The sequence below is a fragment of the Oncorhynchus gorbuscha genome, linkage group LG02, assembly GCF_021184085.1.
Source record: "Oncorhynchus gorbuscha isolate QuinsamMale2020 ecotype Even-year linkage group LG02, OgorEven_v1.0, whole genome shotgun sequence".
NCBI lineage: Eukaryota > Metazoa > Chordata > Actinopteri > Salmoniformes > Salmonidae > Oncorhynchus > Oncorhynchus gorbuscha.
In genome coordinates this window covers 75,493,425-75,521,071 of record NC_060174.1, presented here as the reverse complement: position 1 = coordinate 75,521,071, position 27,647 = coordinate 75,493,425, and the positions used below count along the sequence as shown (strand labels likewise).

The window sequence follows — 27,647 nt, the reverse complement described above, 5'->3', positions numbered from 1 at the left end:
CTATAGCTTAGACCAGCATGCCGTCTGTCTCACCCCAGAGAGCAGCACAGAGGATCTCAGAGTTGAACCTCTTCTTGTACTTGCGGATCTCGGGGGTGTCGCTGTGGGGGCGTGTGTTGGTGGGGTTCACGTTCACCATGGAGCCTTTCCTCACCTCCATCTTCAGCTGCTCAAACCTGGAGCCCAGGCCTGGACACAGCAGGAGGGGGAGGCAGAGAAGCAGGCAAAGTTTAGAGGGAAGAGGAGAGAAAACTTCCTTAAGGGACTGATATTGAATCAAGCTACTGTGGGCAAATGCTGCCCTCCTGCTGTGAGACATTTCATTGACTCAGATTTACTAACAGCAGCAAAGTAAAAGATACTGGATTGTGAGCCGAGTAATGAAAGTAGAGACTAGAATAGGGTACTAAGGAATTGAGGGTGTATAGGGGAACCTCATTTAACCTCTTGATAATGAGACATTCTGTCTGTACTTACTGCCCACAGAGATGGCATCCGCAGTGTCACCTGGTGGTTGGTACATGCCCAGGTCAACAAAGGTGGTGAAGGAGGACTTGCCACTTGACGCCTTGACTAGACCCCTGGACTGATACTGGAGGAAACAGGAAGGAAGGGAGAGAATGGAGTTTTGGGCAGAGAACCATGTCCATGATTGTACTTGTATTCAGGGAGACAGTCAGAGAGACTCACATCATAGACAGAGTCTTTCCCAGGGGAGGAGTGGGAGGCGGAGTCAGTGGGGGAGTGGGAGGGCTGCACCACATCAGGCAGGTTGGTGTATCCATTGTGGCTCCGCTTCTCTGGTGTCTGCCAGGCAACGGGGACAAACCAGTCACAATGGCCCAACACAACCTCCTACATAAAGAGTAACTTGACCACCCACACACATTTACACAACTCCACACACATGCATGTATACATATGTGTGTTTAATACAGATGACTTCTCTCTAGTCCAGTAGGCTACTTCCTGAAAGACATAACTCACCCTCTGCACCAGCATGGTCTGGTCCCTGTAGACTCCAGCCTGCCCCTCCTCCCCTCCCTCGCCCTCCTCCTCCTCATGAACCACCATGGTGTTGACCGAGTCAGTGTCGGCATCCCGGGGACTAAAGACAGACAGGAGAGGATGTCAAGGAGGAAGGAAAATGACAGAACAGCAGAGGATATGAAGTAGACAGGAAAATGAAAGAAGGGAAGGTGAGAGTGGCGGTATAAAGAGGGTAAAAATGGGCTTTCGATGGCTTCTTGTGTGAATAATGACGTCTCTCCTTTCAATGTCATTATTTACACAAGAAGCCGCCTCCCCTTTCAATATCATTATTTACACGAGAAGCCGTCTCTCCTTTCAATATCATTATTTACACGAGAAGCCGTCCCTCCTTTCAATGTCATTATTCACACGAGAAGCCGCCTCCCCTTTCAATATCATTATTCACACGAGAAGCCGCCTCCCCTTTCAATGTCATTATTCACACGAGAAGCCGCCTCCCCTTTCAATATCATTATTTACACGAGAAGCCGTCTCCCCTTTCAATATCATTATTTACACGAGAAGCCGTCTCTCCTTTCAATGTCATTATTTACACGAGAAGCCGTCTCTCCTTTCAATGTCATTATTCACACGAGAAGCCGTCTCCCCTTTTTTCTCCTTCCTGTTTGTCAGTGTGTGTGTTCTCCCACCCTGGTACTGACCGGTCTGTAGGGCTGTCCTCCTCCTCATTCCCCTCTCCACTCTCACTCTCCTCACTGCTCTCACTGCCTTCTGAGGATGAGGAGTAGTCATTGGCCTTCACCGGAGGTCTGGGCTGCTCCTCAGGACGCTCCTTAGCATACAGCCCATGGTCCTGAACACACACATACACGACACACAGACGACAGGTTTTGCCAGCATACTAGGACTATGACAGGCATGTGTAACTTAATACAGCAGCCTGACATAATGAAGCCAATACATCTGTATCACAGCACACACACAGATACTAACCTCTCCTATAGCTCTCTTGTAACTCTGTGCATTGGAAGAAGCAGTGGACAAACAGGGAAGTGAGCGGTGTAGGAAGAGAGAAAAAGAAAAGTGCAGAGAATAGGATATGAAAAAAAAGAGAAGCTGTTAGTGTAGGAGTCAATATCCAGTAAAAGATCCGCTGTCGGGTTGGGGAGTGAGTGCAGGTGTTACAATAGTGCAGAATAGTCAGTGAAAATTCATTTAAAAAGTGATAAGCTGAAAAGAAGATGCGTGTGAACAGCTGACAAATGGAAGGGTGTGTAAAGTGTCTGAATATCCTTCGTGCAGTGTTCACAGTGAGGGTGTTCTACAGGCGAGGGGTACTTACAGCAGGGCGACTGGGGCGGGACGACGTGCGAGACTCCCCTGGCTTGTGCCCCGCCATGCGCCCGTCATGGCCTAGTATGGGGGAGTCTATTTTGGAGGAGCCTGAAACCAACATTCTGAATGTTAACATGGAATTGCTAACATCATTGCTGGGACTTGTTTTCATTCCATAAGAGGGATCAACAGAAAGAGAAGGAGATAGGATAAGCAGAATCACAGAGAATGTGATAGACTCACTGAGTATCCGGTGCCTCTCCAGAGAGCCAGTCTGGGGTAGATTGGATACGAGGTTCATGCTATCTCCTCTCTCCCAGCGGTCATTGCGGCTGAGGTCTGGGTTGCTGTTACAAGGAAGAGATAAGATGATTAGTTATTAAAACCTCAAGAGGTGAATATCATAACTCTGTCATGATCTACCATCATCCATGGGTCATGATTGGAATCAGAATAGTCTTCTGACACGTGTTTAAAATGTGAATGTATTGCCAAATGAGCTCATGAGTGAGACAGGGAGTAAAACTTTCTGTTTGGTGCATGTTGTTTAGGTTGTTTAATTCTCCATACACTGCTTGCCCGCTAAATCGTTTCATCGAAAACGTCACCAGATACCTCCACGCTAGCATGTAGTGCATAAAATAGGAATAAACACGTGCCCTTTCTGAAGAGGGAGAGGGAGACTGGGAACAGGCTTTGGCAGAGGGAGGTATGGACTTCTTTAAGAACGATTGGAAAGTGTTTGCCGCCAAAACCTAAATCAAGTAGCGGGAGATTTGGTTCTAGGAGCCGGAATTAGAATGAGAGTAGCTTAGATTTGTCCGTCTGAGTTACCTGGCTCTGACTGGATGCCTGATGCCAGACGATAGGTTGGTGTTGAGAGCTGTGGCAATGGAGGCGGTCCTCTGGGGAATCTGCGAAAGATAGAGAGATATCAGACATTAGTAAATACACTAGATGACCAAAAGTATGTGAACACCTGCTCGTCGGACATCTCATTCCAAAATCATAGGCATTAATATGAACTTGGTAGCCCCTTTGCTGCTATAACAGCCTCCACTCTTCTGGGAAGGCTTTCCACTAGATGTTGGAACATTGCTGAAGGGACTTGCTTCCCCGCAGTGCCAGACCACGCAGTCTGCATTCATTCCAAAGGTGTTCGATGGGGTTGAGGTCTGGGCTCTGTGCAGGCCAGTCAAGTTCTTCCACACCGATCTCAACAAACCATTTCTGTATGGACCTCGCTTTGTGCACAGGGACATTGTCATGCTGAAACAGGAAAGGGCCTTTCCCAAACTGTTATCACAAAATTGAAAGCACAGAATCGTTTAGAATGTCATTGTATGCTGTAGCATTAAGATTTCCCTTCACTGGAACTAGGGGCCTAGCCCGAGCCATAAAATGGTGCATTCTCCTGGCATCCGCCAAACCCAGATTTGGCTGTTAAACTGCCAGATAGTAAAGCATGATTCATCAATCCAGAGAACGGGTTTCCACTACTCCAGAGTCCAATGGTGGTGAGATTTATACCACTCCAGCAGACGCTTGGCATTGTGATCTTAGGCTTGGAAGCTCCCGACGAACAGTTTTTGTGCTGACGTTGCTTACAGAGGCAGTTTGGAACTCGGTAGTAAGTGTTGCAACCGAGGACAGACAATTTTTACACACCACGCGCTTCAGCATTCGACGGTTCCATTCTGTGAGCTTGTGTGACCTACCACTTCACGGCTGAGCCGTTGTTGCAGGCTAGACAGTTCCACTTCACAATAACAACACTTACAGTTGACCGGGGCAGCTTTAACAGGGCAGAAATTTTACACACTGACTTGTTGGAAAGGTGGCATTCCATGAGGGTGCGATGTTGAAAGTCATTGAGCTCTTCAGTAAGGCCATTCTACTGCCAATGTTTGTATATGGAGATAGCATGGCTGTGCGCTTGATTCTATACAGGTCAGTAACAGATGTGGCTAAAATAGCCGAATCCACAAATTTTAAGGGGTGTCCACATAGTTTTGTATATACAGAACCAGTCCAAAGTTTGGACACACCTAAACATTCAAGGGTTTTTCTTTATTTTTACTTTTCATTTCAACTTTATTTAACCAGGTAGGCCAGTTGAGAACAAGTTCTCAATTACAACTGCAACCTTTCCAAGAATAAGCAAAGCAGTGTGACAAAAACAACACAGAGTTGCACATGGGATAAACAAATGTATTGTCAATCTGTATACAGTGTGTGCAAATTAAGTAAGGAGGTAAGGCAAAGAAATAGGCTACAGAGGCAAAGCAATTACAATTAACACTGGAGTGATAGATGTGCAGATGAGGATGTGCAAGTATAAATACTGGTGTGCAAAAGAGCAGAAAAAAACTAAAACATATGGGGATGCGGTAGGTAGTTGGTTGGATGGGCTATTTACAGATGATCTGTGAGCTGCTCTGACAGCTGACGCTTAAAGTTATTGAGGGAGCTATAACTCTCCAACTTCATTGATTTTTGTCATTCATTCCAGTCATTGGCCGCAGAGAACTGGAAGGAAAGGCGGCCTAAATGCGGTGTTGGATATGGGGGTGACCAGTGAAATATACCTGCTGGAGCGTGCGCTACAGGTGGTTGTTGCTATGGTGACCAGTGAGCTGAGATAAGGAGGGGCTTTACCTAGCAAAGACTTATGGATGACCTCGAGCCAGTGGGTTTGGCGACAAATATGAAGCGAGGGCCAGCCAATGAGAGCATACAGGTCGCAGTGGTGGGTAGTATATGGGGCTTTGGTGACAAAATGGATGGCACTGTGATAGACTACATCCAATTTGCTGAGTAGAGTGTTGGAGGCTATTTTGTAAATTACATCGCCGAAGTCAATGACATCGCCGATAGTCAGTTTTACGAGGGTATGTTTGGCAGCTAGAGCGAAGGAGGGATTGTTGCGAAATAGGAAGCCGATTCTAGATTTAATTTTGGATTACAGATGCTTAATGTGACTCTGGAAGGAGAGTTTACAGTTTAACCAGACACCTAGGTATTTGTTGTTGTCCACATATTATAAGTCAGAACCTTCCAGAGTAGTGATGCAAGTCAGCTGGGCGGGTGCGGGCAGCGAGCGGTTGAAAAGCAAGCATTTGGTTTTACTAGCATTTAAGAGCAGTTGGAGGCCAAGGAAGGAGTGTTGTATGGCATTGAAGCTCGTCTGGAGGTTTGTCAACACAGTGTCCAAAAAAGGGCCAGAATTATACAGACTGGTGTCGACTGCGTAGATGTGGAACAGAGAATCACCAGCAGCAAGAGCGAAATCATTGATATATACAGAGAAAAGAGTCAGCCCAAGAATTGAACCCTGTGGCACCCCCATAGACTGCCAGAGGTCCAGACAACAGGCCCTCCAATTTGACACACTGAACTCAGTTTGAGAAGTAGTTAGTGAACCAGGCGAGGCAATCATTAGAGAAACCAAGGCTGTTGAGTCTGCCGATAAGAATACTGTGATTGACAGAGTCGAAAGCCCTGGCCAGGTCGGTGAAGACAGCTGCACAGTACTGTTTTTTAAATCTATGTTAGTTATGATATCGTTTAGGACCTTCAGCGTGGCTGAGGTGCACCCGTGACCAGCTCGGAAACCGGATTGCATAGTGGAGAAGGTACGGCGGGATTAGAGATGGACGATGATCTGTTTGTTCACTTGGCATTCGAAGACTTTAGAAAGGCATTGTAGAATAATAGTGACGACATCAAAACTATGAAATAACACATATGGAATCATGTAGTAAACAAAAAAGTTTTAAACATGAACATGTGTTGGGGTTGACATCCATTATACTCAAATTGTTACCTCAACATTGTGTGAAACACACAAACAATAACCTAAACGTAGACTAATTTTGCTGGGGGGCAAGAAGGAGATGTGGGATCTTTCTCCCACGTATTTCCATGGCAATTCCATTGTTTTGGTAGATTTCGATTGACCTCTTTACCGCATGTATAGATGCATGTTCAAGTCATCGTCACCAATCAACTGCATTAGTTCAAAACGACTGACTACCACCACTGTATGCTGCCTATGCTACCAGCTTATACGAACGAGAGTTAGCATTTAGTAGTCACTTCTTCTAAACCTGAAAAGAAACTTCTATATGTTATGCAGGTAGAACTACAAAATCTGACTTTAGTGACCACATTGTTGGCCTGTTGCAATACATCAATCATGACGGATGACGAAAATCCACTTTGTTAAATCTGATTTGCTAATGTGCTCCAATGCGAAGTCCTTCTATCCCCCACAGTCTGCGTTCCATTGGCCTCTAACACATGTACACTAGTTGTACAAAACATTAAGTACATCTGCAATTTTCAGGTAGATCAGCTTTAATATTTCAGATAGGTTGTACCTCTCATCAATGTAATTGTCTGCATCATTTTCATTCCCCCTAAATATTTTGTAAATATACAGTACCAGTCAAATTTGACACGCCTAATCATTCAAGGGTTTTTCTTTATTTGTACTATTTTCTACATTGTAGAATAATAGTGAAGACATCAACATTATGAAATAACACATATTGAATCATGTAGTACCCCAAAAAAGTGTTCAATCAAAATATATTTTAGATTCTTCAAAGTAGCCACCCTTTGCATTGATGACAGTTGTGCACTCTTGGCATACTCTCAACCAGCTTCCTAAGGAATGCTTTTCCAACAGTCTTGAAGGAGTTCCCACATATGCTGAGCACTTGTTGGCTGCTTTTCCTTCACTCTGCGGTCCAACTCATCCCAAACCATCTTAATTGGGTTGAGGTTGGGGGGATTGTGGAGGCCAGGTCATCTGATGCAGCACTTCATCACTCTCCTTCTTGGTCAAACAGCCCTTACACAGTCTGGAGGTGTGTTGGGTTATTGTCCTGTTGAAAAACAAATGATTGTGGGACTAAGCGCAATCCAGATGGGGTGGCGGATTGCTGCAGAATGTTGTGGTAACCATGCTGGTTAAGTGTGCCTTGAAATCCAAATAAGTCACACAGTATCATCAACAAAGCACCTCCAAACCATCACACCTACTCCATTCTTCACGGTGGGAACCACACATGTGGAGATCATCCGTTCACCTACTCTGCGTCCTCGTCTTATTGGGGTCCTTTAATGGTGGTTTCTTTGTAGCAATTCAACCATTAAGGCCTGATTCACGCAGTCTCCTCTGAACAGTTGATGTTGAGATGTGTCTGTTACTTGAACTCTGTGAAGCATTTATTTGGGCTGCAATCTGAGGTGCAGTTAAAACTAATAAAAGTATCCTCTGCAGCAGAGGTAACTCTGGGTCTTCCGTTCCTGTGGCGGTCCTCATGAGATCGCTTCATCATAGCGCTTGATTGCTTTTGTGACTGCACTTGAATAAACATGGAAAGTTCTTAAAATGTTCCAGATTGACTGATCTTCATGTCTTGTAGGAATGACGGACTGTCGATTCTCTTTGCTTATTTGAGCTGTTCTTGCCATAATATGGACATGGTCTTTTACCAAATAGGGCCATCTTCTGTATACCACCCCTAACTTGTCACAACACTGATTGGCTGAAACGCATTAAGAAGGAAATCAATTCCACAAATTAACTTTTAACAAAGCACACTTGTTTATTGAAATACATTCCAGGCGAATACATCATGAAGCTGGTTGAGAGAATGCCAAGAGTGTGAAAAGCTGTCAAGGCAAAGGGTGGCTACTTTAAAGATTCTCAAATACAAAATATATTTTGATTTGTTTAACACTTTTTTTTTCTTACTACATGATTCCATGTATGTTATTTCATAGTTTTGATGTCTTCACTATTATTCTACAATGTAGAAAATAGTAAAAAATAACAAATAAACCTTGAATGAGTAGGTGTGTCCAAACCTTTGATTGGTTCAATATATCTAAAAGACTAAAACCCAGCAGATGGCCTCTCACCTTGGGCGGCTGTTCGATCTCTGGCAGGCGGATCCAGGGGCCGCGGTCCTCCCTTTTTGCGAGGCTGTGGGGCGGGGCTCTCGGAGGTGGGATCAGAGTTCTGTCGGACCAGCTCCCTGGAGTGGACGGGGCGGGGGGTGGGGGAGGGATCCTGGGTGGGGAAGGCGGACATGGTCTTAGTGGGCTGGTCACACAGGGACTGGGAGCGGGGGACAGGGGCAGCGTAGGGCTTCAGCGGGACTAAGTGGGCCATCTGGAACTGCAGCGGTGCAGCAGTGAGGAAGGAGGGAACGGAGGAAGTAAGTATGGAGGTGGAGGAGAGTGCAGGGTCAGGTAGTGAGCGCAAGCAAAATAGAGTGATAAGAGGGAGGATTGTGCAGGGCATTTAGGGATTTTTGCCATTTTATGAAATTTGGGAAATAAGACAATATGAAAGCAATAAGAAGGGAAAAGGTGGGTCCAGGAGGAGGAGAGGGGAGAAAAGGGAGGAAAAGAAGATTGAAAATAAATAAAGGTAAAATAAACATTATTAGACAAGGGTTAATGCAGTCCAAGGAAAAAGACACGGGGGAAGGAAAGAACATCTAATTTTTCTCTCAACTTTGTCTCCATTGTAATAAACCAGTATTTCAACAACATGTCCACACTATATTGTAACAATGGAAACATATTAATAAAGTACACACAAATATATTCCCAGATGAACAAACACCAACACACACCTTGCCCTGTCCCCCCTGAGGCTCAACAGGCCGCTGCATAGGCGGGGTCTGAGAAGCCTGGCCCCCTCCGGATTGGCTGATGGAGTCAGAGCGGGATTGGATGGCAGTGTCAGAGACAGTGTTGCAGATTTTGGGGGAGCCCTGCCTGTTGAGCTTACTGCGCTCCTCCACCTGAGACAGAGGAAAAGAGGAAAATGGAAGGAAATAAAGGGAGAAGTGACGGGGAGAGGGAGGGAGAAAGCCCATCACAGAGATGTCGAATCAGACTAACTTTCAGGAAAAAAAGATGACACTTAAGGTGATACTGCATAACTGCTTGATGCTAGCTTGTTACAGGGTAATTGCTAAATATATCCCTCTGGTATTACTCTAGGTTATAAAACTCTATTTAATGAAAGGTGTGGTCGATAGGGTTATTTAAGTTGAAGTTATAGCATGTTCCACTGTTCATATCTGTAGAAAAGGCCCATGGAGTTGGTGGAATACTCCTTTAATTCATTGCCATTTACTCAGCTGGGCCAGGGGTGCTTTAATTAGGTCAGGTGGAAATGTGCTACAGATCTCAATTCCATAAAAGGAGGAAATTGCCATCGCCTGATCTCGCTGCTTTCTCTTCCCTAACTCCATCTGATCCAGAAGTTCTGTGCGTCCATGAATCCACGTAAGTCCACCGACTCTTACCTTTCATCTGAATGATCTGAGGTGATCGGGAGAGTGGGCCATTCAGTTATTGTTTATAGTTATCACCGCGGAGCGCGGCTTGGAGCGCACGCTTCAAACATATTGTGTAATGTGAATTGTCAATGATCACGGCCCTACAGATCCTCATAGGACAATTACACAATCGATATGGTTCATGTGTATTGAAATTAATTTTATATGTACACATGAAGACTATTGAAAGCGTGAAATGAGAAACGTCATTGTTTGCTAACTGATTGACTTTGATCATGGGGATTATAGATTGTATAACCATTCACTGTTTGTATTCTTTCATGATTTATGATAAATAGTTATGAGCCTAAATGACTCTCGGATGATTACTATTGACATCTTAATGAACTGGACTGTTGAATTCCTTAACTTATGTTAATAATGACTGATATGATTTGATCTTTGATTATGAATTTGATTGTATACATGTTATTTGTTTCCTTTGTGATGCAGCACAGACTACCCAGTAAATATACCACTTTATGGTTAAAGGAATTCCTGCCTCAGTCTCATACATTCCTCTGTCACCTGACACGTGACCACCTGTTCACCTTCACTGTCAGTCATCCTACCTGTCCAGCTACCCACACAGATTCCACTAATCTTTCAATATCCGTGTGGCATTATTGTACCTCTCGGGCCCATGCAGGCTTATTGTTGGGCTCCACGTTCTTGCTGTAGTGGTAGAGGGGCTGGGGCTTCTTGTCCTGTTGCTGCTGCTGCAGAGACACCAGGTAGGCATGCTCCTGCTGCAGCTGCCTCTGCAGACGCTCAGACTGCCTCTGCTCCTCCAGCTGCTTACGCTTGTACTCCTGCACACACACCATGATACGGTCAAAGCAGACTTTTCTAGGCCTGAGCATGGCCAGTACACAATACACACCCCTTTGACATGCCCCCCAAAACAGACACAATCCTACATACAAAGATGGGGACATCATGCAGGGTACACATAGACAAGGGCCTTATTCTCAGAGTTCTCTCAATGATCCTCTAGTTCTCTCAAGAAATGTTTTCGTAAAATGAAGAAGCAAAATTCAGTACGTTAGTGCAAACCATCAAACTGGAGTGCTTGGCGCCTCTAGTGGTGAGAGGTGTGAAGTGCCAGTAGGAGGAGGAGGGTAAGGTAAGCAGTATGCCCTGCAGGCAGAGGTAGGGGTAGACTAGGGCTGAGGAGAGGAGGTGACTGCAGGATAAAGGAAGGAAGAGAGTTACCATGAGCAGTGCCTGCTCCTGAAGCAGCTGCTGCTGAAGGATTTCTAACTGCCGCTGTTCCTCCTCTAACTTATGTCTTATGAACTCCTGAAGAGAGAGGTGGAGGAGGGGTGAAGAGGGAAAGGAAAGACAATGAAGAAGAAGAGGATAGATATAAATAGACCACGATGTAGGGGGGAAATTATGACTGACATACACTAGTTAGTACACAGCCTTAGTGATTTGTCATGGCTTTAAAATTCTACAGGTTAACTAAAAGCTACTGCAAAAAGGTATTCGCTTTTGTAGTTTGACTGTTAGCCTCTACAATACAAATCCATATAAATTGCATCGCTTCTTCATTTAGGACTCGATGCAGGTTAGTTATCGCTTAGAAACGGGCAATGGTAGGAGAGTTAAATGGTTTATGGAGAAAAGGAGACTATGAGAATTGATTATAAAACGTAGGTTGACTGTGATATAATGCCAGTCAGTGTCACTAAGGTAGAGCAGAAACGAAGAAAAAGGGAGATGCAGAAACTGAGCTCACCCACAGAAAACTCATCTCTGTATAAATACTCTAATTTAGATCCCTGCTGCCATGGCAACCAGCTCACGGACATTCCACAGCCAGAGAGGCCTGCAGAGTAGGCTACGCCCACACCTCTCCACAATTGGCTGATTGTGCTCCTACGCTTCTCATGGTTGGTTACCTGCTCCCTCTCGGCCAGCCTCCTATCCTCCTCCCTCCTGATATCGTCAAGTCTCCGATGGGGGCCCTTTTCTTGCTGTCTCACCATCTCTCGCTCCTTTCTCTGTTGCTGAGAGGGATGACAGGAGAAAGGGAGAGAAATGAGTGTGGAAGCCACTTTTTATATTATGTTGTGGTTATAATGGATAAACCGTTCGTTTTTTCCCCTCCACTGTGAGAGGAAATAAAAGGTGTAAAAGCACAAGCGAGAGAGAAAGAGCGGGAAGAGGAGGGGGAGATGTTGGTTGTGAGTCACACATGTACCGCCAGCCACTGCAGCTCTGCTCATCTTCTGAGACTGACCTGCTCCCTTATTCAAATTGGCCGGTTGTTCTTTTAAACATTTACCGGTCTATTCTTATTAAAAAATTAAATAAAAAAATGTTTTAACTGAAATTCCTACTACTAAGAACTCAAATAGGAACTAGCAATGTTTATTTTTTTCAACTTGATGTTTATTTAGGAAATAACAGATCTCTACCAGGTGGTTGAGAATTCAAAATACAGCCATACCAGCAATGCCATAGATGCGGTAAATGCCAGCGAAACACTGACTCTGGTTCATATAAGCTAGTTAGCATACAGAATTCAGTGGTAGTAGTTAGTCGTTTTCAACTGTATTGCTGTTGATTGATGACATGAACATGTGTTGGGATTGACATCCATATGCAAACATTGTACTCAAATTTTTACCACAACATTGTGTGAAACACAAACAATAGCCTAAACGTATGCTAATTTTGCTGATACTGCTGTTCAGTATCTTTCTCCCACGTGTTTCCATGGCAATTCCATTGTTGTGGTGGAGTTCGAATGACCGTTCCTTTAAAAAATTTTTTTTTTTTTTAACCTTTATTTAACTAGGCCAGTCAGTTAACTGCTTTGTTCAGGGGCAGAACGACAGATGTTTACCATGTCAGCTCAGGGATTCGATCTTGCAACCTTTAGGCATGTTCATGTCATTGTCACCAATCAACTGCATTAGTTAAAAACGACTGACTACCACCACTGTATGCTGCCTATGCTACCAGCTTATACGAACGAGAGTTAGCATTTAGTAGTCACTTCTTCTAAACCTGAAAAGAAACTTCTAAATGTCATGCAGTGAAAACTGCCAAATCGGACTTTAGTAACCTCATTGGGTTCTTTATTTTTACTATTTTCTACATTGTACAATAATAGTGAAGACATCAAAACTATGAAATAACACATATGGAATCATGTAGTAACCAAAAAAAAGTGTTAAATCAAATCATGAGATTCTTCAAAGTAGCCACCCTTTGCCTTGATGACACACTCTTGGCATTCTCTCAACCAGTTTCATGAGGTGTCACCTGGAATGCTTTTCCAACAGTCTTGAAGAAGTTCCCACATATGCCAAGAACTTGTTGGCTGCTTTTCCTTCACTCTGCGGTCCAACTCATCCCAAACCATCTCAATTGGGTTGAGGCTGGGTGAGATTGTGGAGGCCAGGTCATCTGATGCAGCACTCCATCACTCTCCTTCTTGGTCATATAGTCCTTACACAGCCTGGAGGTGTGTTTTGGGTCATTGTCCTGTTGAACAACAAATTACCGTCCCACTAAGCGCAAACCAGATGGGGTGGCATATTGCTGCAGAATGCTGTGGTAGCCATGCTGGTTAAGTGTGCCTTGAATTCTAAATAAATCACAAACAGTGTCACCAGCAAAGCATCCCCACACCTCCTCCTCCATGCTTCACGGTGGGAACCACAGATGCAGAGATCATCCGTTCACCTACTCTGCGTCTCACATAGACACAGCAGTTGGGACCAAAAATCTCAAATTTGGACTCATCAGACCAAAAGGACAGATTTACACCAGTCTAATATCCATTGCTCATGTTTCTTGGCCCAAGCAAGTCTCTTCTTCTTATTGGTGTCCTTTAGTAGTGGTTTATTTGAAGCAATTCAACATTGAAGGCCTGATTCACACAGTCTCCTCTGAACAGTTGATGTTGAGATGTGTCTGTTACTTGAACTCTGAAGCATTTATTAGGGCTGCAATTTCTGAGGCTGGTAACTCTAATGAATTTATCCTCTGCAGCAGAGGTAACTCTGGGTCTTCCTTTCCTGTGGCGGTCGCCATGAGAGCCAGTTTCATCATAGCGCTTGAAGTTCTTGAAATTCCGGATTGACTGACCTTCATGTCTTAAGGTAATGATGGACTGTCGTTTCTCTTTGCTTATTTGAGCTGTTCTTGACATAATATGGACTTGGTATTTGACCAAATATGCTATCTTCTGTATACCTTGTCACAACACAACAGATTGGTTCAATTGCATTAAGAAATTCCACAAATCAACTTTCAACAAGGCACACCTGTGAATTGAAATGCATTCAATCAAATGTATTTATGAAGCCCTTCTTACATCAGCTGATGTCACAAAGTGCTGTACAGAAACCCATGCAATGGGTTCTCTCTCTCTCTAATTCTCTCTCTCGCTCTTTCTCTCTCTCGGAGGACCTGAGCCCTAGGACCATGCCTCAGGACTACCTGGCATGATGACTCCTTGCTGTCCCCAGTCCCCCTGGCCGTGCTGCTGCTCCAGTTTCAATTGTTCTGCCTGCGACTATGGAACCTTGACCTGTTCACCGGACGTGCTCTGTCCCAGACCTGCTGTTTCCAACTCTCTAGAGACAGAGCGGTAGAGATACTCTTAATGATTGGCAATGAAATCCAACTGCCATTTACTCCTGAGGTGCTGACTTGTTGCACCCTCGACAACTACTGTGATTATTATCATCTATGAACATTTGAACATATTGGTCATGTACTGTTATAATCTCTACCCGGCACAGCCAGAAGAGGACTGGCCACTCCTTATAACCTGGTTCCTCTCTAGGTTTATTCCTAGGTTCCGGCCTTTCTAGGGAGTTTTTCCTAGCCACTGTGCTTCTACACCTGTATTGCTTGCTGTTTGGGGTTTTAGGCTGGGTTTTTGTAGAGCACTTTGTGACATCAGCTGATGTAAGAAGGGCTATAAAAATACATTTGATTTTACACATCTCAACAATATTTAAAAAGAAACATACTTTAGGTCTGCTTAAATGGAGTTTATAGATGGGTAAACTTTGGTAAAAGTGGATTTATATAAAAAATAATACAAATTATGGTAATTTATGTTCAAACATGAATATTCAATTACATTGAAATGAATGAGTTTTCAGGTTGTGTATGTTACAGTGTGCCTCCAAAGGAATTATATATTTCAAATGATCCAGGTTCTTCCACCTTGTTTCCCCACATATTCAGACATTTTGAGATAATAATTTATGACAGAGTGCAGTTCTCTTTTATTACATAGTGACAACCGCCTGGTTGAGCACATTTTCACAAAATTCTGACTTTTTAGGCTTTTTACATTTGAATTTCTTTTCATATGACTACTCTTCAAGGTCTCTACTAACAGGAATGGTGCAATATTAATCCCTCATCAACTGAATTCCTGCCTCTTATCCCATATATTTTGAGACAGAGTTCTTACAGCCCCGAGTGAGCAAAGTTACAGTGCCACAACACTGAACTGCAGCAACCCAAAAATATACAAAGTACGGTTTTTTGATGCAGTGGGGCTGGGGGAGTTGACCAATTAAGTTAACGTGAAGTTTCTTTTCATATCCACTTCGAAATCCATTGTCAAAACATGCTCTGCCAGCCAGTTGAGAATAGGGCTAAAGGGTTAAAGATGCAGTCCGGGATCTTCAGCACTTACAAATTCTTAACATACTTGTACAAATTCCTATTCGTAACATATCATACGAATTGCATGACGTAGTACACAATTGTCTACAATTTTCAGGGATCCGTTTTGGTTTGTGAGCACTACTTTCAAAACTACTGGCTGAAATTATACAACAGCTCTGGAGCACCACTTTAATTGGCATCGCCCTGAATAGATTTAAGCCGCCTTCTGAAAAGACAATACATCCTCCCTATTAAAACATCTCCCTTAAGAGAGGCTTCCTCATTGTTGTATTAAAACAAGATATAACTTGCTAATGACATGTTTTACATTTAAGATGCTGTTCTTCTCTTTTGTTGTTGCCAATTAATGAACTATCTCCAGAGGACATTCAGCGATTAAAAAAGTCTCTCCCTGAAGAAAAGTTGATACCTGACCTTGTGATAATCAATTCCCATCTACTGCATGTGGTGAATCTAACATTTGAGATTTAAATCCAGTTTAATTATTTTAGTTGGCACAGAAATTATGTACAATTATTTATTATAATATTAATTATTTAAAAAATGGCAATATAGATAGCTTTTTTAATTGCACTTTTATTTAACTAAGCAAGTCATTTAAGAACAAATTATTATTTACAATGACGGCCTACCGGGGGACTGTGGGTTCACTGCCTTGTTCAGGGGCAGAACGACAGATTTTTACCTTGTCAGCTCAGGGATTCGATCCAGCAACCTTTCGGTTACTGGCCCAACGCTCTAACCACAAGGCTACCTGGCATTACCAACTTGCTAAATTAGCAAGCTTCATATCCTGCTGTATTATGGCATCTTCAAAAACACTGTACAGTGTGTTTTGGCAATATACATAACAGCCTAGTACAAGCTCAGTAAACCTGGCTACTGTGAAATCCTTAGAGACTTGGGGTGATATAAATAGCTGTATAAAAGCTTGTGATGATTCATTCTCTGTAAGTTAGAATAAAGTCAGCTGAACCATGTTGGTCACTGGTTTTACCTCAAAGGGTAAAATTGTGGTTTACTTGAACCTGCTAAAGAACACTAGCCGCAGTTGATAAGGCTGTGTGTGACCATGTGTCAGTGGAGTGCTCTCATTTGGGAAAAAGCCAGTCCTCCGTCCTCTCTCCTCCGTGACTCAGAAACCGATAAGTGGTAGAGGTGTGTGTAAATTTGTTAGTAGACAAACAGAAGACAGTCCTACCCTCCTTGATAGCCTCCTTTTATTGAGAAAATGTCTTGCACAACTAACTAAATTAGTTTTTAGCACTTCACACAGTTATTTTGGGATCCACCCCTGTAAAAGTCATTTCATACGAGTGCATTTGTCCACTTTCCCTCTTCTCACCAACTCTCCTCGATTAACTTTGACCTTTTTCAAAAGGAGGTGAGAGAGGCCGGAGGAGAGAGGGCGCAGGAGGTGAGAGAGGATGCAGGAGAGAGGGCGCAGGAGGTGAGAGAGGATGCAGGAGAGAGGGCGCAGGAGGTGAGAGAGGACAGAGCAGAGAGGGCGCAGGAGATGAGAGGAGGGAGGAGAGAGGGCGCAGGAGGTGAGAGATGATGCAGGAGAGACGGCGCAGGAGGTGAGAGAGGGCGCAGGAGGTGAGAGAGTACGCAGGAGAGAGGGTGCAGGAGGTGAGAGAGGACGGAGGAGAGAGGGCGCAGGAGGTGAGCAAATGTAATTGATATAAGGCCTGTGTGTATTACCTCTTCCAGGCGGCGGCGCTGTTCTTTCTGCTCCTCGATGCGTTTCTGTCGGTCGTGCAGCAGCTGTCTCTTGTGTTCCTCTGGGTCTCGGCGCTGGGCGGCCAGCTGGGCCTGCTGTCTCTTCAGAGCCTCTGATCGCTCCTTGTTCTCCTGCTGCAGACGCAGGAAGTCCCGCCTCAACGTCGACTCACCAGGCACATTCAGGATGGAGGTACTAGAGGACGGAGAGAGAGAGGTGGAAGGGTTAGAGAGGACGATGCAGAGAGAGAGACATATAGCAGGATGAGGTGATGGAAAGATCATAGTAGAGAAGCAGGAGATTGTGTCATTCATCTCAGGGCAATGTGGTCTTATATTACTGCAGTATTGCTTGGGGTAGTAACGTTGTTGGGGTAGTGTCGTGTTACCTGGACTCTCCGTCTTCCCCACGGTTCTCATCCTCCTCATCACTGCCACTGTACTCATACTCCGTCTCCTCTGAAACAAAGACAGTAAGAGTGAGAACAGAAGTGAGAACGCATAGCATCAACAGTGCATTCAGAAAGTATTCAGACCCCTTGATTTGTCCCACATTGTTACGTTACATTCTTATTCAATAATGGATTAAATCATTTTTTTCCGCCTCAATCTACTCACAATACCCCATAATGACAAAGCAAAAACATGTTTTTAGAAATGTTTGCAAAATTTTTTTTTTATAATACCCGAAATATATCACATTTACGTAAGTATTCAGACCCTTTACTAAGTACGTTGTTGAAGCACCTTTGGCAACGATTATAGCATTGCGTCTTCTTGGCTATGACGCTACAAGCTTGGCACACCTGTATTTGGGGAGTTTCTCCCATTCTTCTCTGCAAATCCTCTCAAGCTCTGTCAGGTTGGATGGGGAGTGTCGCTGCACAGCTATTTTCAAGGTCTCTCCAGTGCTGTTGGATCGGGTTCAAGTCCAGGCTCTGGTTGGGCCACTCAAGGACATTCAGAGACGGGTCCCGAAGCCACTCATGCATTGTCTTGGCTGTGTGCTTAGGGTCGTTGTCCTGTTGGAAGGTGAACCTTTGCCACAGTCTGAGATCCTGAGTGCTCTGGAGCAGGTTTTCATCAAGGATCTCTCTGTACTTTGCTCCAATCATCTTTCCCTCATTCCTGACTGGTCTCCCAGTCCCTGCCGCTGAAAAACATCCCCACAGCATGATGCTGCCATCACCATGCTTCACCGTAGGGATGGTGCCAGGTTTCCTCCAGATGTGACAATTTGCTTTCAGGCCAAATAGCTCAATCTTGGTTTCATCACACCAGAATATCTTGTTTCACATGGTCTGAGAGTCCTTTAGGTGCATTTTGGCAAACTCCAAGCAGGCTGTCATGTGCCTTTTAATGAAGAGTGGCTTCCACCTGGCCTAGGAAGAGTCTTGGTGGTTCTAAACTTCTTCCATTTAAAAATTATGGGAAGCCACTGTGTTCTTGAAGGACTTTCAATGCTGCAGAAATGTTTTTATACTGTGCATCGACACAATCCTATCTCTGAGCTCTACGGACAATTCCTTTGACCTCATGACTTGTTTTTTTGCTCTGACATGCACTGTCAACTATGGGACCTTATATAGGCAGGTGTGTGCCTTTCCAAATCATGTCCAATCAATTGAATTTACCACAAGTGGACTCCAATCAAGTTGTATAAACATCTCAAGGATGATCAATGGAAACAGGAGGCACCTGAGCTCAATTGCGAGTCTCATAACAAAGGGTCTGAATAGTTAGGTAAATAATGTATTATGTAGTTTTTCCCTTGTCATTATGGGATATTGCTTGTAGATTGATGAGTGGAAAAAAATATTTGATCCATTTTACAATAAGGCTGTAATGTAACAAAATGTGGAAAAAATGAAGGGCTCTAAATATTTTGCAGAATGTACTATAGTACTACAAACAATGACCATAATACATCCCACCCTCACCCTCCATACCATAATACATCCCACTCTCACCCTCCATACCATAATACATCCCACTCTCACCCTCCATACCATAATACATCCCACTCCCACCCTCCAAACCATAATACATCCCACCCTCACCCTCCAAACCATAATACATCCCACCCTCACACCATAATACACCTCACCCACCATACCATAATACACCCTCCATACCATAATACACCCTCCATACCATAATACACCCTCCATACCATAATACACCTCACCCTCCATACCATAATACACCTCACCCTCCATACCATAATACACCTCACCCTCCATACCATAATACACCTCACCCTCCATATCATAATACACCCCACCCTCCATATCATAATACACCCCACCCTCCATACCATAATACACCTCACCCTCCATACCATAATACACCTCACCCTCCATACCATTACACCTCACCCTCCATATCATAATACACCCCACCCTCCATACCATAATACACCCCACCCTCACCCTCCAAACCATAATACATCCCACCCTCCATACCATAATACATCCCACCCTCCATACCATAATACATTCCACCCTCCATACCATAATACACCCCACCCTCCATACCATAATACACCTCACCCTCCATACCATAATACACCTCACCCTCCATATCATAATACACCCCACCCTCCATACCATAATACACCCCACCCTCACCCTCCAAACCATAATACATCCCACCCTCCAAACCATAATACATCCCACCCTCCATACCATAATACATTCCACCCTCCATACCATAATACATCCCATCCTCACCCTCCAAACCATAATACATCCCGCCCTCACCCTCCAAACCATAATACATCCCACCCTCACCCTCCAAACCACAATACATCCCACCCTCACCCTCCAAACCACAATACATCCCACCCTCACCCTCCAAACCACAATACATCCCACCCTCACCCTCCAAACCACAATACATCCCACCCTCACACCATAATACATCCCACTCTCACCCTCCATACCATAATACATCCCACCCTCACCCTCCAAACCATAATACACCCCACCCTCACCCTCCAAACCATAATACACCCCACCCTCACACCATAATACACCCCACCCTCACACCATAATACACCTCACCCTCCATACCATAATACACCCCACCCTCCATACCATAATACACCCCACCCTCCATGCCTAATACACCCCACCCGCCATGCCATAATACACCCCACCCTCCATGCCATAATACACCCCACCCTCCATGCCATAATACACCCCACCCTCCATGCCATAATACACCCCACCCTCCATGCCATAATACACCCCACCCTCCATGCCATAATACACCCCACCCTCCATGCCATAATACACCCCAACCTCCATGCCATAATACACCCCAACCTCCATGCCATAATACACCCCAACCTCCATGCCATAATACACCCCACCCTCCATGCCATAATACACCCCACCCTCCATGCCATAATACACCCCAACCTCCATACCATAATACACCCCAACCTCCATACCATAATACACCCCAACCTCCATACTATAATACACCCCACCCTCCATACCATAATACACCCCACCCTCCATATCATAATACACCCCAACCTCCATACCATAATACACCCCACCCTCCATACCATAATACACCCAACCCTCCATACCATAATACACCCCACCCTCCATACCATAATACACCCCACCCTCCATACCATAATACACCCCCACCCTCCGTACCATAATACAGCTCACCCCCACCCTCCAATCAAAAATACACCCCACCCTCAGTCTCCAACAACCATTATATGGAAAACACAAAATAGCTCAACCCAAATTACAGAGGCCTCAGTCAGTTTCAGGCCGGCCCTTCCCTCTCTCACCCTTCTCTCCCCTCTTCTTGCGTGTGCGGTCAATGTGGTCTTTGAGCTGGATGCGGACTTGGCGCTCTGTGGGCTGGTCCCGGATGAACGAGTGCTTCAGGAGCTGCTCTGTGGACGGCCGGCTGGTGTATGTCTTCACCAGGCAGCCCTCAATAAAATCTATAAACTTCTTAGACCTGAAGGGGGGGTAATGAGTGTCAGAGTCAGGTGAGTCAGAGGAGGATAATGACTAACATCTGTTTGGTGGACAGAGATGGGACAGCTGGTGTGAGTGGGACTTTTAGGAGGCCTGGTATCTCCTGTAGGTCACATGTAATTGGGAATGAAAACTATCCCAAGAAGAGTGTTCAGAAAAAGAGAAGAAGAACAGGAAAGGTCTGTGTGCGTGGGAGGGTGAAATAGAGACAGAAAGACAGTCAGTGTCCATTCATTTAAAGTGGCAATGTACAACAGTGCTCCTTTAGGTAGATCTTTCACTGGTATTTTCATGGGAACACAAGGCTGTTATCATTGGGCTTTGTACAGAAACGTTTGGTGATCAACTAGGAATGCCTTGGATATCGACCGGTTGGTGACTACTGGACTAATAGAGCTCCACAGTTTGTAGTCCTAAAAAAATGTAAATGAGTTTCCTCTGGTTCGTTCAGCCATTGCTATGTGGGAATTAAAATGGGGAAAGAATTGTATTTAGGGGGATAAACACCAAAAATAAGGCCTGTGGTAAACACAGGCTTAGAAGAATTTTGAAGCATGTATGTAATCAAAATAAGCACAAAGGCTTCAGAATTCATGAAGGTCATGTTAACTGACTGATGAGGCAAGGAACAGAGAGCGCAAGCTGTTTTTGCTACTTTCTCAAACCATCAGTAGCCTATAGTAGCATCATGCAGCCCATATATGTTTGGATTTCTAAGGTATTCTAAAAGGTCTGTATCATTCACAACTAAAGTTGACAATTCACTCTAAATCTAGGACTTGTTTCAAAGAATCACTTTTATGCTCAACATAGCCACTTCATATGCACACTTGCTCTGTAAATGGTAAAAATATCCTTTCTACTTTATTCAGCTAAGTTCAATTATATTCTTCTTACTATACAATAAAATAATATAATGCCACGGGACATAAGAATAGCTTGTCAGCTAAATGAACAAGCCTAAAGCAGGAGCATTGCCAAATAACATACGCCTACAGTAGGCCAACTCATATTCTGTTCTTCTTAAATACATTTTCCTCATATCATGTTTCTTTAGACGTGAATAAAATAAATCATGGATTTATTGTGTTGGTGTATATTCAATTGATATATTATACCATTATACTAGGTTTTAATGTAGACGTTCCAAAGGCGCGTATCAGCGGCTTGTATGTGTTGAGGCCTGGAAATACTAAACAGGTTTATGTTAATTACCGTGAGACTGGCAGTCTTTTGCATGACAATAACCAACTGAGAAAATGTCATGACCACTACAGCCCTAATGTTGATTTAGTCTGAGTGATAACATTTCTCACATCTCTGTACTTCCAGTGGGAAGTACAGTGTATGAAAGGAATCCATGGCCAGCTGGTGTTGGATGTAAATAGTTCCGTGAAGCGCAGCAGGGCTAGGGTAAGGAAGGAATCACTGCAGAGGAAGGGATGGAGGGCAGTGAGGGGAGTCAAGACACAATAGCTATGTCCTAAAAATAAAACTGACGTTTCAGAAAAAACAACAGCAGAATCTAAACGGCACACTCACCACTTCTTGGACTTGAGTTTGGGAGGGGGGTTCCTCGGGATGAGGAACAGAGCTCTCATTGGGTGCATATCACACAGAGCTGGAGGTGGAGAGAGAGGGGGGAGAGCGAGAGGTATGGGGAAAAGGTATTATGGATTGGTATTATACCTACCAAGCATTTAAATCAAAACAGAATTTAAATACCAGTAGTATATTACTATACAGTATAAATACCAGTCGTGTATTACTATACAGTATAAATACCAGTAGTATATTACTATACAGTATACACTTGTAATGGAGCACATAATTATATGCAGAGAATTGTGACACTAATAGCCTAGCTACTCCCAGTCAACATCTGTGGTCTTCCTAATCCCAATCCTTATCCTTTCTTTGTTCCCTCACACCTATTGCCCCATTGTCTTGTTTGAGCAACACTGTTACTCCTTGTCTTCCCAGTGTAGCTAGCAAAACCTGTCTGGTTAGGTTATCAACTCAACAATAAAATCCATTCTAGAATGCATACACTGGCAGTACTTCTGATACTGCCCAAGGCATCCAGTGGGTTTTATTGCAGAACCTTGTGACGACACAATGATTACATGACCAGTTTAAGTCGGCCATTCCTTACTCTCGACATGTATAAGGGTTGTGCTGTATATTTTTTGTATGTGCATCTGTGGGAACTTAAATGTGACACCTGTACAGACAGACAGGGGGCACGTTTCACCTGTTTTGCACATCTGGAATGTATGTCGGTTTGTTCAAATTAGTGAAACTAGTCTGCTCATGTCAGACCACAGGGTGGTTTGGTAAGGTTTTGGAGAACGACAATTAGCCAGTAGTATCCCACAGTAACCAGTAGAAACTAACACAGTATTAGTGAGAATGTAAGTCCATGTTGCATAATTAATGACGGCACACCACACCAATTTGTTTTCCCATCTCAAGAGGTTAAATAAAGTAACGGGGTTGGCGATTTATTTTTAGGGATCGGATCCTTTAAAAAAAATATTTGACTAAAATGACATACCCAAATCTAACTGCCTGTAAGCTCAGGACCTGAAGCAAGGATATGCGTATTCCTGATACCATTTGAAAGGAAACACTTTGAAGTTTGTGGAAATGTGAAATGAATGTAGAAGAATAACACATTAGATCTGGTAAAAGATAATACAAACAAAAAAATATGCCATAAATCCCCTTGAGACAGGGGGAATGGAAGCTTGTATGCAACAGCGAGGGGAAATTGAATGCAAGCTTCATAAATTAAATCAAAACATTTCTAGCCTGTCTAGCTATGGATAACAGGGCTGACATGTTATGCTTGACATGCTCAGTTTTCCACCAAGACACCAGAACCTGGCCAAAAAGAGTAGAGCCAGCTCACCTGCTTTTACACTAGGGTTTGAGCATAAGATGTTAAAATGCTGTTTGGATTTAAAAAAAACATTTTTTAAGGAATAGTTTCACCATATTAAACTGTATTCAGTTCACTTAACAGGTTGACCTTAAAATGAGGGTACAGTCTTTTTTTTATTTGACCTTAAAAAGGAACCAATAATAACAGTAAATAAATATGAATTGCCAGAAATGACCTTGTCAATGCAACATAACTAGGGCTTTACAATGATGGTGAAACGGAAATGGGTTAAAATCTTCCTTGAAGTCACAAAGTGTTCACACGGGGTTATGTCAAAATGCTTCATTTTAGCAAGTCTTCATTTTCATGTGCTCCATATTAGAGGGCTCTTCATTTAATATCACAGGCGTTTAAAATGAAATATTTGTGCACACTCTTAAAATATCAAAAGGGACACAAAAAACACTAATTTCATTGAACGACCCATGGGCTATGTCACGCATACTAGGTGGGTACAGCAACAGCAGGAGCACCAGGCTTCTGAGAGAGACTCCTTCAGTTAGGCACCCCCCCCCTTCAAAGCTGCCTACAGTGGGAGCAGTGTGCAGTGATACAGTGCCTTTAGAAAGTATTCATACCCCTTGAATTATTCAACATTTTGTTGTGTTACAGCCTGAATTCAAAATGTATTATACTAAACAAATTAGTTTACATCCCAGATAGTGAGCATTTCTCCTTTGCCAAGATAATCCATCCACCTGACTGATGTGGCATATCAAGCTCATTAAACAGCATGATCATTACACAGGTGTACCTTGTGCTGGGGGCAATAAAAGGCCACTCTAAAATGTGCAGTTGTGTCACACAACCCAATGCCACAGATGTCTCAAGTTGAGGGAGCATGCAATTGGCATGCTGACTGCAGGAATGACCACCAGAGCTGTTGCCAGAAAATGTCATGTTAATTTCTCTTCCATAAGCGGCCTCCAACGTTGTTTTAGAGATTTTGGTATTACGTCCAACCGGCATCACAACCGTAGACTACATGTACCACGTCAGCCCAGGAACTCCACATCAGGCTTCTTCACCTGCGGGATCGTCTGAGACCAGCCACCCAGACAGCTGATGAAAATGACAAGTATTCATGTCTGTAATAAAGCCATTTTGTGGGGAAAAACAAATTCTGAAAAGCTGGGCCTTGCTCCCCAGTGGGTGGGCAAGTCTCCCAAGTGGGTGGGGCCTAGCTTGGTGAAATGCTGTAGAGACAGTTGTCCTTCTGGCAGGCTCTCCCATCTCAGCCCAAAAACTCTGTAGTTCTGTCAGAGTGGTTATTGGGTTCTTGGTCACCCCCCTGACAAAGTTCCTTCTTGTCCAGTTGCTCAGTTTGGTTGGACAGCCAGCTCTAGGCAGTGTTGGTAGTACCATATTTTTTCAAATTCCCAATGATGGAGACCACTCTGCTCTTGGATATTTTCAGCACTCTAGAAATTGTTTTATACCCTTCCCCAGATATGCCTCATCACAATTCTCTCCGAGATCTACAGACAGTTTCTTGAACTTGGTATATGGTATAGTCTCTGCTCTGACATGCACTGTCAACTGTAGGACCTTATATAGACAGGTGTGTTTCTTTCTAAATCATGTCCAAACAATTGAATTGGCACAGGTGGATGAAGTTGTAGTGACATCTCAAGGAAGATAAAAGGAAATTGGATGCACCGAAGCTCAATTTGGAGTGTCATAGCAAAGGGGAATAATTATGTAAATTAGGTATCTGCATTTCATTTCAATAAATTAGCTAAAATTTCCAAAAACATTTTCACTGTCATTATGAGGTATTGTGTGTAGATGGGCGAGAACATAAATATATTTGATACATTTTTAATTCAGTCTGTAACACAAAATGTGGAATAAGTCAAGGGGTACAAATACTTTCTGAAGGCACTGTATGTGCTTTGCGATTTGATATAGAGTAGGCAATCTAGCGCCACAGATCAATAGCCCCCCCCACCTCGTATCTTACATGAGCAGCACAGTGGTGAATGAGCCACCTCTTAAACACGGGGCTTGATTTACGGGCCAGTAATGAGACAGGAGGAAGATTATTCAATCTCTCTACTGCAGGTTTATGTTATGCGGAATGTGTTCTTGAGAGCTGGAGATAAAGCTGTTTCGTGGCTGTGTGTTTGTAGATGAATAGGGTAATAAAGTGGAGTCAGATGTGTGTGTGGGCTCACTGTACTTACGAGGAGCCCCCTCTGCTGTCTCTATGGCTGTGATCCCCAGGGACCAGATATCACTCTGTGGACACACCAGTGAGAATTAGTAGCCACTCTCAAACACAAAACATAGACACACGTTAGGATGGAAAGGGGTCATTACCCTGTAGTCATAGGTGGAGTCAGGGTTCTCGTCACAGGCGATGACCTCAGGGGCCATCCAATAAGGCGTACCGATGAAGGTGTTCCTGCGCCCCACAGTCCTGTCCAGCTGAGCACTCACCCCAAAGTCCACTGGCCACAGTGGAGAGGACAGAAGTCAGTATTAGTAGTAGAATATTAGCAACTATTCTCTTTTTTGACTTTGCTTCAAGTCTTGATTTAGTTAAGTTGTAGATAAAGAAATAATACAAATGCATAGAGTGCCTGGGGGTGAGTCAATGTTTAGACTGAGGAAAGCTGCTGTAAACACACACTGGAGGGTAACTTGCAGGCTCAAAGAGCAGAGTGGTATACCCCCTGCAAGCTAGATCTACTCAGGGTTTTCTAAAGCTAGCCAGCTTCTGTTAGCTTCCCATTCCAGCTCAGGCTTCATCCGTACTATAACGGTGGATATTGCTTGACCGCCAGCCTCTAGCAGGCTTGTAACTGCACATGCATGTCGCACATGGCTAGTTGAATGCCAAACTCTTCATTGAGTCAGTGCCACATTTAAATTTAAAGAAAATGTATCTTGCAAATTCAGCAGGCTATCGTGTGAAAGAAACTTTTAGAAATGGCATCCTTATTTTATTACTTTGGTGTGTTTTGATGTGGTTATCAATATATGAGCACCTTGTTCCCCACTCCTATTGATAAAATAATTGTATTAAGTCAAACAAAAGTTTCTGTGCGTGACGTGCATTTGTCATTACTAAATGTGCAATGTGATAGGTATTTCTCTACACACAAAAACACGTTTGATTAATAGAATATTTAATCAGTTGTGTTCCTCAAATCAAAATCAAATTTATAAAAATGTAATCAAATTGTATTTGTTACATGCTTCGTAAACAACATATCTAGACTAAGATTGAAATAATTACTTACGGGCCCTTCCCAACAATGCAGAGAGAAGAAGAGAAATAATAGAAAAATAATAACACAAGGCATAAACACAGGGTACCAGTACCAAGTCAATGTGCAGGGGTACAAGGTTATTGAGGTAGACATGAACATATAGAAGAGTATAAAGTGACTAGTCAATAGGATAGATAAACTGCAACAGCTTTTGGATGAGTCAAAAGAGTGCAAAAAGGGTCAATGGAGATTGTGCGAGTAGCTATTGGTAAGTATATACAGTGGGGCAAAAAAGTATTTAGTTAGCCACCAATTGTGCAAGTTCTCCCACTTAAAAAGATGAGAGGCCTGTAATTTTCATCATAGGTACACTTCA

The 27,647-nt window shown here is 43.6% G+C and overlaps 1 pseudogene; it reads right to left on the bottom strand.

The window, feature by feature from the left end:
• Positions 1-27,647, bottom strand: part of LOC124009823 — a 52,671-nt pseudogene that overhangs the window by 7,058 nt on the left and 17,966 nt on the right.